Here is a 17,763-nt window from a genome sequence, read left to right as displayed (position 1 = left end):
ATAGTGATAGTTAACGGAGAGAAAAGTTTTCTCTCACTCCAAGTTATATTTTTATTATTGCTATTAACATAAATAGAAAATAAATATTAAAATAGTTATTAAATAAGCAAAAGATAATATTGCATTTAGTTATACAATTAAGTAGAGGCTTTCAAATATTTTTTAGCTTTGTGCAACCAAAATTATATGAGAAAGCAAAAACCACAAATACAGAAAATAAGAACTTCTCTGTTTGAATAGAAACGAGGAAGCCCTTCCAATGCAGGTCAGACCTTTAGGGGCTCGACAGAATACAGCTGGAGAAACACCCACACCACGCGAGGTTTCACCTGCCCCACTTCCGCCCGGATGCCCGGATGGCTGTGTGCGGAGACTTAGGCTCGCGGGCAAACCTCTTCCGGGTTCCGGTCAGGGTGCTGCCTCCCCATCCGCTGGGAGCCGTTTTGTGTTTCAGATGCTCCCAGGCTCTCCCCCAGTTTAAGGACTTCAGCGTCTTTCAGGGCCTGTGGTTAAGCGGCTCCGAAAACACTGTTGCTGGTGGACCGGCTCGGGGTCTTGACTTCGCCATCCAAAAGAACTTGAGAGCACGTCCAAAGTAAAGGTAAGCAAGGGAGGTGATTGCACAGCGAAAAGTGCGCTCTGCCCTCTGATCAGAGTGGCCGCTCAAAGGCGAAGCGGTGCGGGCCCACACTGGGGAAACCCCCTTTGTGGGAGTCTTACATGATTATTCCTGAAGGACTGGGAAGGGGTGTTGCCATTACGCATGTTCTGGGCTGTCTCCCGGTGGCACATGTGCTGTGGTTGTGCTTGCTAGTACACACATCGCATGTCTCATTAGCATCGTAAATCTCCACCCAGTTCTTTAGTATTACAATGAGCACAGGTCAGCCCAAGGACACTAATCTTTGGTTTCTGCACTTGGATGAATTCGCGGATTTTTCCTTCTGCTCTTCTACCTCCTTGATGCAGGATGGTCTAACCACGAGCCTGGGATGAGGCTTGTGCACCATCGGGTGGCTTGTTCTCGCCATCTATTTAGCAAGTTTGCTATCCTCTAAGTGAGGCTATGACCACCCTCTCTGACCTACCTCAGAACCTGTTGCTTAGCTTCAGAAATCCAGCCTGGTGCTGGGCTTCCTTACAGCCTGAAGTCAAGCAATGTCCCTGAGACTTAACTGCCCTTGGAGACCAATTTTCAGCAACAGAAAAGAATGAAAATAAAGTTCACATGAGGGTTAGTGCTGCTGGCGATAAGAGGTCCTGTGACTATTTTTATTACCACTTCAATGAGAAGGAGGTAACCTTTCATTCTCATTTCTCTCTCTCTAGTATTTTGCATTCTCCAACTATTATCTGTAAGAACATCTAAGAGCATTTGAAAAGCAGAGAAAACATATAATAAAACCACAACCAACCACACCATCTTAATGATAGCACTATTATTTTGTTGTAATTTCTTCCAGTATCTTTGCCCAAGGTTTATTACTTGTTAAATATTTGCAATTGTCCTCAGTAAAATTCTGAGACATGATTTTTAATTTAATATATCTTAAGATTTTTATTTGCAGGTGGCTGAATTTTTTCAGAAAAATTATTTTAGAGGCTATTCAACACTGAGCAGTTAGTATTTATTCAGGTGGCCATTCTCTGACGCCTACATTTACAGATGGAAGCAATGCTTCCATCTGTAGGGAAATGAACCCAGTGGAGAATATTGTTTTTCTTCTGCTAACAACAACATCCGTTAGGACAGATTTCCACATGTCTGATTGCTGGGGCCGATGACACAAACATTGACAATAGCGTTTCACGCGTGTTGACTGATGATTTCCAAAAAGCTTCTTCCCAGTTGGCAGTTTGCCAGATGCTTCCAGAAATAGATGGGAATGCCAATTTCATCACACTGTTGCCAGCATTAGCTGTGTCCACTACATTTTAATGCTAGTATAATAGGCAAAGGGGACCTGCTGTCTGTTTCACCATTCATTTCTTTGCATGGCTGTCAGGTGGGACATTCCATTCTCCTGGAGCGGCCAGATCACTGTCTCCAGGGAGGCCCTGGCAGAAGCTGCTCTGGTGTCCAGCTCCTGTGTGAAGCCTTCTCGATCCTCTGGGAACAGACTTCTTTTCTGCCCTTTAAACACCCCTAACATCATGCGTGGGCCTTTGCTATGACACAATGGTTCCCCATTCTGCATCGTCTTGAGGCTGTCTACACACTTTCTCCTGGGCAGGGCTCCGGCTCTGCAGGGGATGGGGACGTCACCTGCCTTGTCCAGCACAGCATTGTACATGCCACAGAGGCCCCACAGAGTTTGATCATAAACTATGATTAAACCAAAATTATGAATGGATGAAAAATTTCCATCAAGAAACCTCAACATTTTAATGTTCATGAGGGGATATAGGGTAAATGCAACTGATAGTAATAACTTAAGCACACCCTTGAATGACCCTGTATGGCAGATGTGCCTAAATGTATGTTCCGCGCTAGAGAATCCAGGAGTGGCCAACCCGAGAATCATTCCATGTCTATGATAAACATCTGAGCCCCTGGCCTGTTCCGTGGAACATGGACCCTTCAGGGGATTGAGGCCCCGAGTCTGGGACTGGATGAAGGTTGCCAGGTGGAGGTTACCAGGAGGGTGTTAAGTGAAAATGCTGTGTACACGGCATGCTGTTCAGAAGAGGCTACGGTCTTCCTGCCCGGCCCGCCACCACTGGACTATTTCTGTACATGAGGTGATTTCCCTGTTCAGCCCACCACCACTGGACACTCTCCCTGCATGTACGCCCCTAATAAAACCCCATGGCTTGGGTGCTAGCTCTGGGTCTCTTTTTCAGCCTTCCTATTGAGCTTAGTAGGGGTTCAGCACAACCGTGGAACAAAGAACAACAAAAAAAATTGGGGATCTTAGCTCTAGTTTTCTTTCCTCCCTGAATCACACATGGAGTCATGTGACCTTTCAGCCTTATCCCATTTGAAAACAGAGGCTGTAGGATCAAATCTCAATCCCCTTAGTCCTATGTTTGGGAGTCAAACTCTAACTTGTTCATGGGGCTGTCATCAGACAGCAGAGCACACAGGGCAAGGTGGAGCAGGGAGCTGCTGGACGCTCTGCCTTCCTTATCCAAGTACTGAGGTTACATGGGGAGAGCTGTGGTCCTGAACTTATCGATTCACTTGAGTATTTTTTTTTTAGCGACCTACTATGGGCCAAGCATTGTGCTGCCTCTGATAGTGAAGGCAGAATGTGATCAAGAATAGGTGTGTTTCACAACACTGTTGTCTGAGCTGCTTATAATGTTAGAGCGTGATGTCAGGGAAGCCAGCTGATCAGAGTTGCCACTCAGTATTTGGCCTCACTAGTAATGTCTTCATTCTATAAAGCAGTGCTTCCTGTGCACTAGCAAGCATCAGCATCACCTGGAAAACTTGTTAAAACACAAATTTCTGGGCCCACTCACTGAGTTCCTGCTTCAGTAGATCTGGGGTGAGAGCTGACAATTTGCATTTCTAACACATTTGCAGGTGATGTTGCTGGTCTGGGGAAACCACAATTTGGGCGCCACTGCTGTCAATTGAAATAATAACAGTTTCCATATGTAGGTGATTTCCCTGTGCCAGGTGTTATGTGGACAGCTTTACTTGCCTTATCTCAATCTCCGGAGAGACTTACAAAGGAACTATTGATAGCTTTAATTTCTGAGATGAGATTTCTGAGAGCAAAAGCTGTGAAAACCCTACCGAAGCTGGCCAAGTGAGTGAGATTGGGGCTGAGCCCCCGTCTCTCTGGCTCCAGTCACTGTTATCCATGCTTGGTGCATCCACCCAGTTACCACGCCACTCTACCTCCTTGGGGACCCTTCTCTCCGATTACCAATGAGTCACCTTCAGATAACACTGTGCCTCCCACAGACAGTGCAGATGCCACCTAACAGAACATTCCCAGTTCCTCCCTCAAATTCTTGGGATGTTGTTGCCTTCACCCCACTTCTCCATGTGCCATACTAACTCAGTAAATTGTTCCTGTGATTTTAAAGGATTGTCTTTCAAAGATCAATAAAAAAGTTCAAGGATTATATTTTATCTTCATGTTTCCTTCATGATGCCCTTCCTTTCTTTATGGAGATCTGTATTTCTGACCTCTTCCTTATTCCTTCTCCCTGAAGAACTTTCAACAATTTTTTCAGAGCGGGTCTATGGGCTGTGAATTCCATCCAGTTTTTGTTTGTCTGAGAAAGTCTTTGTTTCTCCTTTACTTTTGAAGGACGATCTTTCTGGATAAAGAAAGGGTTTTCTTTTTTTTTCTTTCAAGACTAAATGTTTCATTCCATTCTCACATGGCTTGTGTGGCTTCCGATGAGAAGTCTGCTGTGATTCTTATCCTTGTTTCTCTCTAGGTAAGAGGTTTCTCCCCCTGCCTTTGTCTTGTTTCAAGATTTTCTCTTTGTCTCTGGGTTTTCTGCAGTTTAAACCTAATATACCTAGGGGTGTGTGTTTGTGACTTTTGTTTATTTGTTGCTTGTTTTGTATTTATCAGTTCTCTGGGTCTATCATTCATTTTGAAAAGTTATTAGTCATTATTTCTTTGAACACTTATGTGCTGTTCTCTCTTTTTCTGGTATTCCAATAACACATATGTAAAGCCTTTTGATGTTGTTCCACAGTTCTTGAGGATTCTATTGTTTTTTGTTAAATATGTTTTCTCTTTGCATTTCAGTTTGGGAAGTTTCTGTTGCCATATGCTCAGGCTCACTGGTTCTTTCCTTGGCTCTGTCTAGGCTACTGAAGAGCCCATCAAAGGCGTTCATCATTTCTTTTGCAGTGTTTTGATTTTTTGTATTTCCTTTTGATTCTTTCCTAGTGTTTTCTTCACTCTGCTTATATTACTTATCTGTTCTCGCATGTTGTCTAGTTTTTCACTGGAACCCTTAACATACTAACCATAGTATTTTAAATTATCTGGCTAATAATTCAGAGCAATAGGAACTGAGGTCAACAGGCCTTAGTGTGAGGGTTTATGTTCATCTGCCTCAGAGTTGGGCTGTGTTCAGTATTTGCTGTAGGTGCCAGAAGCCTCACCTCTTGACCTTGAGTCCTGTTCTTCAGAGCCTCTGTCTGGAGCTCTTTCAACTGTAATTTACTGCTGTTATACTGAAGCCCTGTTGATGAGGTGGTAAATTGCAGGGGAAGGGGAGTGTCCTATAATCATCATATTAAATCTCAGTCTTTCAGTGGGGCTCTGTGTCTGGCCTGTGATTTCACAAGTGTTTCCCCCAGCCTTAGGTGAGACTGGAAGGCTGGAGGGAGCTGCAGTAGAAAATGTCCTTCCCCAGGCTGGAATGAGGCTGAGAAGTTTTTCCCCTGGAGAGTGGGCCTTCCAGGGGAAAGGAGAAGGCTCTGGTGTATTTCACAAGGAATGCTCTTCCTTTCCCTACCAAAGCTAGGAGCAGCTCTTTCTGGGATCTTCACCATCAGAACCTGAAGGGCTCCTGGAGATAAAATCCACAAAAGCATGAGGTCTCCCCAAGGCTGCAGTGCCCAGTCTTACATTGCCTTCCTCAGTCTCACACATTCAGTTCAGAGCAGTGTGTCAACTTGATCCTCTAAGTGTTCCTACCAGTTTATGTCTACAGCGGCTTCTGCTCCAGGGAGGCAGAGCTCAGCCGTGATTTTCTGGACTCATCCAGAGATGGAGAGCTTCCAGATTTCTGGGTAGTGACTTACCCTGTTATCAAAAGGCAAACTTACAACAAGCTTAGAGGTCTTAATGGGCTTTTATTTGCAATTTGTCAACACCTCATTGTATAGAGTCCGTGTTCTAATGAGCTGAGCATAGGAGGTTGGCTTTATAGGCAGAAATGGGCTGAAGAAAGCAGAAACAGAAAGCAGACTGCTCACTTTGAAGATATTTTCCTTGTAGGACTAAAACAAAGAAAACTTTCTTATTACGCTGACTGGTCATTTTGAAGATATTTTCCTTATGGGACTAAAACAAAGGAAACTTTCTTATGCTGACTCAGGTTGACCAGAATCTCCCCTTTTATAGGAAAACTGGTTAATTTCAAAGTTCAGTTTCATTAGGTAGCCCTTAGTACATTGACTCTGTTCTGGTCTGCCAGGGGCCTAGTGCAGGAGGCCAGTCCTAAACAGTGGCCACCCATGAACTCTGTTTCACTGTGAACTCAGTTCTCCAATAGGTTCAAGAAAAGTCATTGATTTTCAGTTTGTCCAACTTTTATTTGTTGGAAGGACTGGAGTAATGACTTCCAAGCTCTTTATATATAAACTTGAAACCTAAACTCCCTTATAAGTAAAGGAAAAATGCCCCCTTTCATGAATATATCAATGTATGTCATCCGTCAACTCTTTGACGTAGTTTACATACTCGGAGAAACCCAAGTTTTAGCATTTTCTAATTGAGCAAGATACTTATGGTTTTTTTCCTAGGACATGTTGTGTTCACTTCTCCATTTCCTTGCATGAGATTTTTTTAGGGAAACAGGAGCCGAGGAGAGCCCAGGTGACACCATTTTAGAATTAATGCCATCTTAAAACCAGCAAGGCACATTCCTTGCCAATCACAACCCATTGTCATAAGATGTCCATGGCTAAGGAAGCAGTTTACAGTGCCTGCAAGGACAAACTCCAATGACAACAAAATGTCCAGATGCCCCAATATACATAATAATATATGCCTTCAAGTTAATTCTTATTATGCTTTGATGTACATATGCACTAAAATGCCAAGGACAGTTTTCTTTAAATCAGCAGAATAATAAATTTTGTCACGCTGTCAGCCCGTCTGCACATAGTCATAGCTTAGCTTAGTTTTGCATAGATAAGACTGCTATGGAAGGAAAATGTAAAACAAAGATGTTACGTTCCTTCTCTTGCTTTCTGAGGATCCCTACTCTAACTGGAGTAGCTTTCAATAAACGACCTCATTTTACTGTATTCTGTGACTCACCTTGAATTCCTTCCTGCACAAGATCCAAGAACCCTCCCTTGGAGTCTGGATTGGGACTCCTTTTTCTGGTAACAAGATAATACATGAGAGATGGAATTAATTCAAAATACCACTTGTTGGAGTAACATTAAGGGGTAAAGATCATAGGAAAGTTGGGAGAATCACTTCTTGCTTGGTCCAAGATTGGAAACACTGTCATCAAATGAGCCCCGGATATTTTCATATTATTTAAATGACTTACTTCTAGCCCCTAGATTTTATCTTCCCAGGAATGTATAAGTAACTTTAACAACATGCTGTATTAAAACACGTCGACACAATTATATTACAAAATGAGTGTATTTTTTCAATACATTGGGATTAAATACATGATCAAAGTAACAGGAATTTTTTCCACTCCTCCTTCCCCTCCTGGCAACCTCACCTCCAGGATTTGTAACAGAGCCTCTGCCCCGAGCAGCCCTGTCCTCACCAGTGCTTGCAAACTCCAAATTATATGCAAGTTGTTAAAACAGTGCCTGGAGGCCTTTATCAGTCTGCTAAGGCTTATACATGTTTTGTTTGGTTGAGAGGAATAAAGCAATTAAAATCGGATGCGTTCTGTTTATATGTGAGATTTAACGTAACATCACCAGTGCCTCTCGATGTCTTAAGGCACCGTCTGATACCAAGAACACAGAGCCATCTTCTCTGAACTTCTCCCAGGAAAAGAGTAAGGCCTCTCATGGCGTTTGGGAAGCGTCTCTTCCTTTCTCCAGAATCATGTGCTTTGTGGGCAGAGATCTTCACTAGATTTATCTAAACAACTGTGTGCAGTGGGAAGTCAAAGACAGTGGATTTCAGGGAATTAAATACCTGGGGGTTTCAGGAAGAAAAAGAAGGCAGTTTGAGGCATTTGGACCTAATGAAACTTACTCAGATGGTGACAGCAGCAGTTTTTTGGATGCACAATTGGCCACTGGGGATTCTCATATAGCATTTTTTTTAAGGACTTGGTGGCTTCCCAGACAGGAAGAATTTGTTTTGACTAATTGTGTTCTCTAAGGAACCCCTAAACACACTTTCTCTGATAAGCCCGATGAAGTGCTTCGCCTGGGAAAAGTCTTGGTGCTGATTTCCTCCACCTGGCTCTCTGGGGCGCACTTGAAGCTAGCCTGGCTTCACGCTTGCCAACTGATTCTCCTTCCTCCCCCAGACCCAAATCACTTGTTTCATGCTGGCCAAACGATTGACAATGATCCAGACAGGGCAGCCATAAAGCCATGCACATGTATCTTTGAAACCTTTGATGGTTGTACTTTGGCAAGGAATAAATTATTTGTATTACTATTGGATTTTCCATTCTTTTATTCCATTGCTTCACTGATCCATCTGGATGTCACACAAGCCCCAAATTTAACAAATGTGAAATAGAATGCTTAATGCTACTCTCTACAACTTATTTCTCCCCCATTTTCTCCATCTGTTCACCTACTGTTCCTCTTTCTGCAGTGGGCTTTCCCCAGAGTTTCAGATGGCAGGTTCCTTCTCATTCTTCAGGTCTCACCGTAAGTGTCACCATCCTAGAGAGTTTTCTTGACCACCTGTTATGGAATGAATTGTGTCTCTACTCTCCATCCCTCCACCATTCCTGCAACTCACGTGCTGAAGCCCTAATCCCCCAGTGTTACTGCATCTGGAGATGGGGCTTTTAGGAGGTCATTAAGTGTCAGGCCTCTGAGCCCAAGCTAAGCCATCATATCCCCTGTGACCTGCATGTATACATCCAGATGGCCTTGAGTAACTGAAGAATCACCAAATAAGTGAAAACGGCCTGTTCCTGCCTTAACTGATGATGTTACCTTGTGAAATTCCTTCTCTTGGCTCACCCTGGCTCAAAAGCTCCCCCACTGAGCACCTTGTGACCCCCGCCCCTGCCCGCCAGAGAACAACCCCCTTTGACTGTAATTTTCCTCTACCTAACCAAATCCTATAAAATGGCCCCACTCCTATCTCCCTTCACTGACTCTTTTCAGACTCAGCCCGCCTGCACCCTGGTGAAATAAACAGCCTTGTTGCTCACACAAAGCCTGTTTGGTGGTCTCTTCACATGGACGGATGCGAGAGAAATTAAGGTTAAATGAGGTCATAAAAGAAGGGTCTATGAATTTGCAGACTTATTGGTGGAGCTCATGCACTCTCTCTTCCTCCCGGGATGTGCACAGAGGGAAGGCTCTGTGGGGTTTTGAAAAAAAGAGTCAAACTCTGTAAAATATTTGAAGGATTTATTCGGAGCCACAAGTGAGTGACCAAGGCCTGAGGCATAGTCTCAAGAGGTCCAGAGAACATGTGCTCCAGGTGATTGGGTTATAGCTTGATCTCATAAATTTTAAGGTGATAGAAGTTATAGATGAAAACAGAAATGAATACGTGCAAGGTGTCCATTGGTTTGGCCTGGAGAGGCAGGGGCTCCCAGGTCATAGTTGGATTTAAAGATTTCCTGATGGCAGTTGGTTGACAGGGTTAAGCTCTCCCTGAAGAGTTGAAGTCAGCAGAAAGAAATGCTAAGATAAGGAGGGTTGTGGAAGCCAAGGTTCTTGTTATGTAGATGAAGCCTCTGGGTAGCAGGCCTCAGAAAATAGGTATTAATAGTAAATATCTTTTATCAGATGCGAAAAGGTGCAAGACTCTTAGTTAAATCTCTCCTGGGTTAGGAAAATACCTGGAAAGGGAAGGGGATTCTCTACAGAATGTAGATTTTCCCCGTGAGAGACAGCTTTGCACGGCCATTTCAGAATATGTCAATGAAATATGCTTTGGGGGAAAATGCTTTGATGTCTTTCAGGGCCTGCTGTCTGTCCTGTGACGCTCTGCTAGAGTCAGGTTGGAATTTGGTATCTTATTGCTACATGGATTCTCTTCTGTCAGTCTTAAGATCTACATTTTAATGTTAAAGCTGGTCAGTGGTGCCTGAATTCTGGGGGAGGAGGGTATAAGGAGGCATGTCTGACCCCCACTTCCCATCATGGTCTAAACCAGTTTTTCAGGTTTAGTTTGAAATCCCCTTGGCCAAGAGGAGGGTCCCTTCAGTCAGTTGGGGGACTTTGAATTTTAATTTTGGTTTACAGAGGACGTTGTGACAAGGTAGCCATTTGCAACCCAGGAAGTGAGGCCTCACCAGAACCCGACCATGTTGGCACCTGATTTTGGACTTGCAGCCTCTAGAACGATGAGAAAATCCATCTCTTCTGTGTAAGCCACCAAGTCTGTGATACTATGTTATGGCAGCCTGAATGACTAACATCACCTGATGTGAAGAAGTCCCCATTATACTCTTCATCAGGGCACCCCATGTTTTCCCTTTATAGCAACCGTCCCAATCAGTTGGAATTTTGCTGATGGTCCCTCTGAAGGTCAGGCTTGGCCAGGTCAGGAAAATGAGTCTTTCATGCATCATTCACCTCGATGGCCCTTTCCCCACCCCATGGACAGCACTGCAGAACAAAAATAGGTGAGCAACAAAGACCTATTAGAAAAATAATTTCAGGATGTCAATCCTGTTAGATGACTTTAAAATTAATACTTCCTGGATTTGCTTAAGGTTGGACTATATCCAAAACATTTGTACTCACGTGGTCTTAAAATAGCCACTCAGAAACGCTATGAAATGGTGGGCCAGCACTGAGGCATCCAGAGAGGTATGTCCTATTTTGGGAGGAGAAAGCCAGACATTCAAAGCAGAGAGAAACCTCCCTCTTCAGTTTTCTTTGTGAAGAGAGCACTCTGAGGATCGATTTCATAAATGATAAAGAATGAGAGACAGAGAGAGGGAGAAGCAGGAAGAGATACAAAGACAAAGAGGAAAGGGACAGCGGTGTGGAAGAAAACAAGCCAGGCAGGAGCAGGAAGAGAAAGTGTGGAAAGTCGCAAAGACACAAAGGCCATGGGTTGGAGAATGAGGCCAGGGGGAACAAAAAAATTAAGCATGGAATGTCGCAGAGATGCAGGGGCCGCGGGGTGGAGAGTGAGGCCAGGGGCAGCATGAAGGGTAAGCATGGAAGGTCCCAGAGATGCAGGGGCTGTGGTGTGGAGAGTGAGGACACTCATGATGGAGTGGGAAGTTCAAAAACCCACAGGAGCGGTCCTTTCATAATAAGATGTTTGGGACATCAGACTGTTAGAGTTGGTATTTAGGCAGACGTGAGCAGGGCGGAAGAGGGCCCCTGCCCCAGGGATGTCACGTGACCATCAGGTGCTGGCCAGGTTGTTGTTAAGCTGTCTCTAATTGGCTTCGCCTGGCACTAGGGAAAGGCTCTCTTCCAGTAGATAGGAAACATCCGAAGCTGGTGATCAGCTTCCTGATAGGATCTCAGGAGCTGGACAAGTGGGCCCAAGTATGTGCACTAAGAAGCAAAATGAAGTTTAACTGGTATATGATCTTCCTCTAGAAATGCTTACCTGGAAAGGGAAGAGTGCCTCAAATGAGCTTGCACACCATTTCAGCAAACACACTGCGCATGCTCCTCTCCCAAGTGCTGGCAGGCCACTGGGCATGAAAGCAGCCTGCTCTAAGGAGAGAATCAGGGGAGAAGAAATGTGAACCCTGGCGTCGTGTCATCCAAGACCCCACCCAAGTTGAGGGTCAGACAGAGCACTTGGATCTCTCAAGTTGCCTGCTTGGCCCTTTCCAACGGTACTCCCTTTCATTCCTGCTCTAAACTGTTTAGTGAACTTTTACTCCCTGCCTTCTGCCCCTGGCTGTATTCTTTCTTCTGCGAGGCAAGAACTGAGTCGCTGCAGACTTGTACAGATCCACCCCTGCTAACAAGACTAGACTGCAGCCTCCAAAGGCAGCCCCCACAGTGGGCAGCTGCTGGCAAAGGGGTCTGGGGAATGATGACCTCAGTCACAAATTTGCCTTAGGCTGGATATATCATTTGCACTTAAATATTTATAGAATGGCTGGTAGGTGCCATAACCCAGGGGAAAGGAAAAGCTTGGGTTGCCCCAAAGTTCAGAACCTCAAGAGCAGTTCTGAAGTAGATGGTTCTTTCTCTTAGCATGGTGGCCAATTCCAAGGGAAGATGCTCTGAATAGGATGGCCTCCTGTATTTGGGAGCTGAGACTGCTTGGGTTTGCTCAGCCAGTTCGCTTGCAGACTGGAAACAGAAGCTGTGTGTGTGACCTCCAGGACAGCCCCAATTTCTATGCCCATGACCATGTGTTGCATATAGTTCCTTTCTTCTCCATTATCAGGAGATCCTTTCTATCTGGCTCGACAGGATAATATGCCCCATCATGTGGAGATCAAACGTGTTCCCCGAACGTTTAGTATGCGGTGTGTGCACACACACAACGCGTGCCTTAGATACATGACTTGTCTTCGTGAATAGTGAAAGCGTACGTTTTCTTCCCTCAGCTTGCCTTTCCAGAATAACAATAACGTAAGGCCCACATGACTCCCAAATAGGATCTTTGGGGATTCCAATTATCTGATAATTGGCACCAAAGCGATCCTCCCGACTTGAAGTAGGAGGAAATGTGGATTTCTAAACTAGGGCAAAAGCTGCTTATGAGAGCATCAATGTGTGTTGTTCCCTGTTTTCTTTGCTTTAAAAAATAAAGAATTGTATTTCTTTTTCTTCAGGCAACTTTGCAGACTATCAAAATACATAGATATCTGAAAACTCTGTCTGCCTATTCCCTGTTAGCCATCATTTGGAAATAAATTTGATCCTTGGTTACTGCTTGACATAACCTGCAGGTGACCAGCGGGAGGGAAAGCAAAATATAAACAGATCCAGTTTGTTGACAGGGATTGAATGATGCAGCAACTTGATTGCATTGAGCCATTTAAACTTTTTCTTTTTTAAGCTAGAGCTTGAATTAAAAAAATGAAGTAAACTCGAGAAATCCATTCAGCCAGATTAGTATTGAACTCCAGTCAAGACCATCATCTGTGGTCATTAGATCTGGCTGTGGGTAAAAGAAAAAGTAAAATAAAGTCTGGCTCCTGCTTCTCATATCTACACTTACCCAAATCACCTGGGATTAAAAAAAAAATCCTTTAACTGGTGTTAGAGAGGGGACCTAAGGTGGAAGATGTAAAGCATGAACGACCCATGGTGATACCTTGACACCATAGAACCAAAAGCTCCAGACCTCTGCTTTGAGGATGGAAACGCGGTTCAGCTGGACTTAACTGTGCTTGGAACCCCGCGCTGGACGTGTGTGGTTCCCCTAGGAGGACCACTAGGGAGGCTTACAGAGAGGAGCCACAACAATAGAAGGCAGTGACTGCTGGGCTAATTAATAACCATAACTGTGAAAGGTCATGAGTGGAGAACTGAAGAAAAGAGGAAACTAATATTTAAATGCCTCACAATGTGTGATGCTTAATTCAGAGAGCAAAGTCCGAGTCTGCAAGCAGTAGATTTTGCATTAAATGAACTGAAATTGGAATAGGACTCAGTGGGTATTTCATTTTGCCTTGGTCTTAGGGTAAGTAATTAAAATCAACATCAGGTTGTGCCTGAAAGGTAGAGCAGCTGAGCAACGGCTAATTGTTGTAGCGGCAAAATTAGCAGAGGATCAAAGAGAATTTCAGAGTTTCTCCCAGAGTAGATATGCATAAAATTCTATCCTCTGGTCCAACAGAATACATGCAGGGTACAATTAAATTTAGCTAATTAAATTAAGTATAAATTAACTGATTTTTTGTATTTCTTACACTGTATTAACATTTATCAAGACTTTGACCAAAAAGTAGAGATTTTAAAGTTGGAAGGGACCCAGGTGATTAGCCTATCCCCCATCCTCCATTAAGAGCTTCACCCTCACCATTTCTCATTTCCCTAGACACTTCATTGTCCCCACTCTACTTGAATCATTCCAGAGACAGAGAACTCACTATCACTCCCCTCCCCTTTTGAAATGACAGTCGGAAATATGTTGAATTCATAGAAGAGAATATTAAATTGTCAGATTTAAGAAAGACATTGAAAAATGAAAAAGTTATGAAGAGAGGATTTCAGAATGAGTGCATTCTAGTGATCACACATAAGGTGAACCCCAAAACATCACAATGCGAGAAAGTGGAACACTGTGTGGCCTATGCTTTCGGCATCATTTTGCAGGAAGAAACTGGGAGAAGGGCGATCTCATTCTCATTCTTTGAAGGGTGGCTTTTCTAGCAAGGATTGACTTCCATTTCTTTGCTTCCAGTGAAGAAGGTTGAGCTCATCCCAAAAGGCTAGGATGGATAGAAATGGAATTTCTTTGAGAGCTTACATTGTTGAATGGTTTGGATCATGGCAGTAGTCTCCTAACTCACCTGCCATCAGTTCTGCAAACTCTCTGTTAAATTTTATCCATTCAGCATCTAGAGATTAGATATTATTTTAAAGTATTTTTATAATAAAGGATTACTTTATGAACAATAATGTGCACAGGTCTTACAGTCTTAAGTATCGATTTCAATGAGTTTTGTCAATGGTGTGTGCTCCTGTAGTCGTCCACCCAAGGCATGAGGTAGAATACTTTTGCCATGAACCCCCCAACCAAGAAGTTCCCTAGTCTCCTTTCAAGTTGATACCCTTAGTCTAGAAAGGCAAGCACCTTCTGATTCTGTCACTGTAGATGAGTTTAGCTGTGTTCTTCGATCTCATATACATGAAAGCACACAGAATGCCTACTTTGGGAGCCGACTTTATTTTTGTGACTCAATCATGGTATTGTGTATTAGCAGTAGTCCTTGCCTTTTTATTGCCAAGAAGCATTTTATGAATATACTTCAATTTGTTTATCTACTCATCTGTTGATGGACATTTATGTTGTTTCCAGTTATGAGCTATTATAAATAAGGCTGTTATGAACACTCTTGTACAAGTCTTTTTGTGGACACAGATTTTCATCTCTCTTCGGTGAATCTCAAGAGGGTAGACTTGCTGAGTTATAAAGGAATTGTATATTTAACTTTATAGGAAACTGCCAAAAAGTTCTCCAAGGTGCTATTCTACCCTCCTGCCAGCAACATATGAGAGTTTCTGTCACTCTATGTCCTTGCCAACATAGGGCAAGTCACTTTCACTTTGGTCTTACTGGTGAATGTGAAATCATATCTTGCTTTAATCTAGTTTTTCCTAATGACTAATGGGGTTAAGTGCCTTTTCATGTGCTTACTAGCCATTTTATGTCTTCTTTTGTGAAGTGCCTGTTAAAGTCTTTTTCCCACTCTTTTAATTGGAGTGCTTGTCTTTTTATTATTGATTTTTTGGAGTCATTTAAACATTCTGGATTTGAATCCTTTGTTAGACAAATGTGTTATGGATATTTTTTTCTTCTCTGTGGTTGTGTGTTCATTTGCCAAATGGGGTCTTTTAAATAGCACATTTTTTTTTTTTTATGAATCCCATTTAACCTTCTTTTACATTTCAGTCTATTACATGTTTTGTTATTATTATTTTGAAGTGGAGCAAGGTGGGGGTCAAGCGTTTATTTTCCCCTGGATACAGCTGTCCACTTGTTTCAGCAGTATTTGCTTAAAGCACTTTCTTTTCTCCATTGAGTTGACTTGATGCCTTTCTCAAAAATCAATGTGTGGGTTTCTTTCTGAATCTTTCATTCTTTCCACTGATGGATGTGTATTCTATTTTTGTGCCAATATCAACTCATCCAGATTACTATAACTTTATGCAACTCTCAAAGCAGAAATTATAAGTCCTGCAACTTTGTTTTTTTAAGATTATTCTATTTTAAATCCTTTGAATTTCCATATAAATTATAACATTCACTTTTCAATTGATGCAAAAATCCTGATATGATTTTCACTGGGATTGTGTTTAATCTATGAATCAACTTGAGGAGAATAGACATCTTAACAATATTAGCTGATCAGCCTGTGAGCATTTATTTAGTTTTTATAATTAATTTTTATTATTACAATACAATGTACAGTTGTGTTGCATACAGTGTTTCAGTCCATGAGGAAGCACATAATCAATGGTGATCTCACAAGAATATAGTACCATATTTTACTGTTGCTTTTCTGTATTGAGATATGTTCAGATACACAAATACTCACCATTTTGTTACAATCACCTATAGCATTCAGTATAGTTACATGCTTGTAGCCCAGAAGCAATAGGCTCTACAAGATATAGCCTAGGTGTGTTGTAAGCTGAACCATCTGGGTTTGTGTAAGTGTAGTCTATGATGTTTCTGTAAGGACAAAATCATATAATGACCCATTTCTCAGTAGGTATCCTCCTTGTTAAGAGATAAATGACTGTATTACAGTTTTCAGTGAGGAGGTCTTACAGATCTTTTGTTAGATTATTCTAGGTATTTCATGTTTTGGGATGCAACTATAAATATATATGTATATAGATTAAAATGTTTTCCCATTGTTATTGCTTATATACTGGAAGTACACTTGAGTTTGGTGTATTCATATTCTGTAACCTTTCTAAATTCAATTAAGTCTAGTACTTTTTCTTTGCAGATTCTATTGCATTTTTTACATATACACAATTACGTCTAGAGTAGGGACAGATACACATTGTTTTTCCCAGTGATTATAGTTTCTTTATTTTTTCTTGTCTTACTTCAACAGCTAAGACCTCTAGTACAGTGTTCAATGGAACTGGTGAGAGAAGACATGCTTGCTGTGTTCCTGATATGAAGAGGAAAGCAGTCCTTTTCCGTAAGTATAAAACCATAAACCTTAGGTTTTTCATAGATGTCCTTTATCAGATTTTGAAATTTCTCTGCTATTCCCATTTTGCTGAAAGTTTTAAAAAATTATTTAAATAATGGATTTTGAATTTTGTCAAGTACATTTTATGCATTTATTGAAATAATTATATGGTTATTCTTAATTTCATTTACGTAGTGAGTTACACCAATTGAGTTTTGAATGTTGAAAACACTAGAATTCCTGGGTTAAGCCCTGCTCAGTTATGATAAATTGTATATATTGCCATATTTGATTTGCTAATACTTTTGCAATTGTACTATGAAGGATATTGGTCTGTAATTTTATTTGTTTGATTTGTCATGTTTTGCTACTATGGTTATGCTGCCCTAAAACAAGTGGAGGAACTGTTCCTTCTTCCTTTTTCTCCCCTTTAAAGGAGTATATACATTTGGTATTGTTTTCTTTCTCAAACATTGGATAGTATTCATAGTGAAGTCATCTGGGATTACATTAGCTGTTGGAAAGTTTTTTATTACAAATTCAAATTCTTTAAAAGGTATTGGTCATTTAGATATACTAGTTCTTGTGTCATTTTTGCTGGCTGTGTTTTTCAAAGAATGTTTCCATTTTATCTGACTCATTAAGTTTGTTGATAAAACATCATTCCTCCTGTTATTCTTTTAATGTCTGTAGAATGTCTGGTAATATTGCCTCTTAAGGTCTTCATATTGGTGATTTATATGTTCTCTTTTTTTCTTATAAGTCTTCATAGAAGTCTGTGAATTTTATTAATCTTTTCACAGAACCAAACTTTGACCTTTGATTTTCTCTATTGTTTCTTGGTTTTCTATTTCTTTGATTACCACTCATTTTAAAATCACTTGCTTTATTTAACTCCCTTCAGTTAAATGTGTTCTTTTTTCTAGCTAATTAAGTTGAAGGCTCGGTTCACTGATTTTAAACCTTCCATTAAGTATATATATATACATATATAAAGATATAAGTTACCTCTAGACATCAATTCAGCAGTATCCTAAAATTTTGATATTTCATTATTTGTCTTGTTATTCAGTAGATTTAATTTCAATTTTTCCTTGTCATTTATTCTTTGAT

The 17,763-nt window shown here is 41.6% G+C and overlaps 1 long non-coding RNA gene across 1 annotated transcript in view; it reads left to right on the top strand.

Moving 5' to 3' along the window:
• The first annotated feature begins 411 nt into the window (after window positions 1-411).
• The window catches only part of LOC126964004 (uncharacterized), a 28,398-nt gene continuing 11,046 nt past the window's right edge, over window positions 412-17,763 (top strand). Inside the window, exons 1-2 of the long non-coding RNA XR_007729283.1 lie at window positions 412-601; window positions 16,567-16,656. This is a non-coding gene — a long non-coding RNA (uncharacterized LOC126964004). The remainder of the gene's footprint in view (window positions 602-16,566; window positions 16,657-17,763) is intronic.

Source organism: Macaca thibetana, chromosome 10 (genome assembly GCF_024542745.1).
Source record: "Macaca thibetana thibetana isolate TM-01 chromosome 10, ASM2454274v1, whole genome shotgun sequence".
NCBI lineage: Eukaryota > Metazoa > Chordata > Mammalia > Primates > Cercopithecidae > Macaca > Macaca thibetana.
The sequence above is the reverse complement of the archived record's forward strand: the minus strand, read 5'-3'. Positions and strand labels throughout refer to the sequence as shown.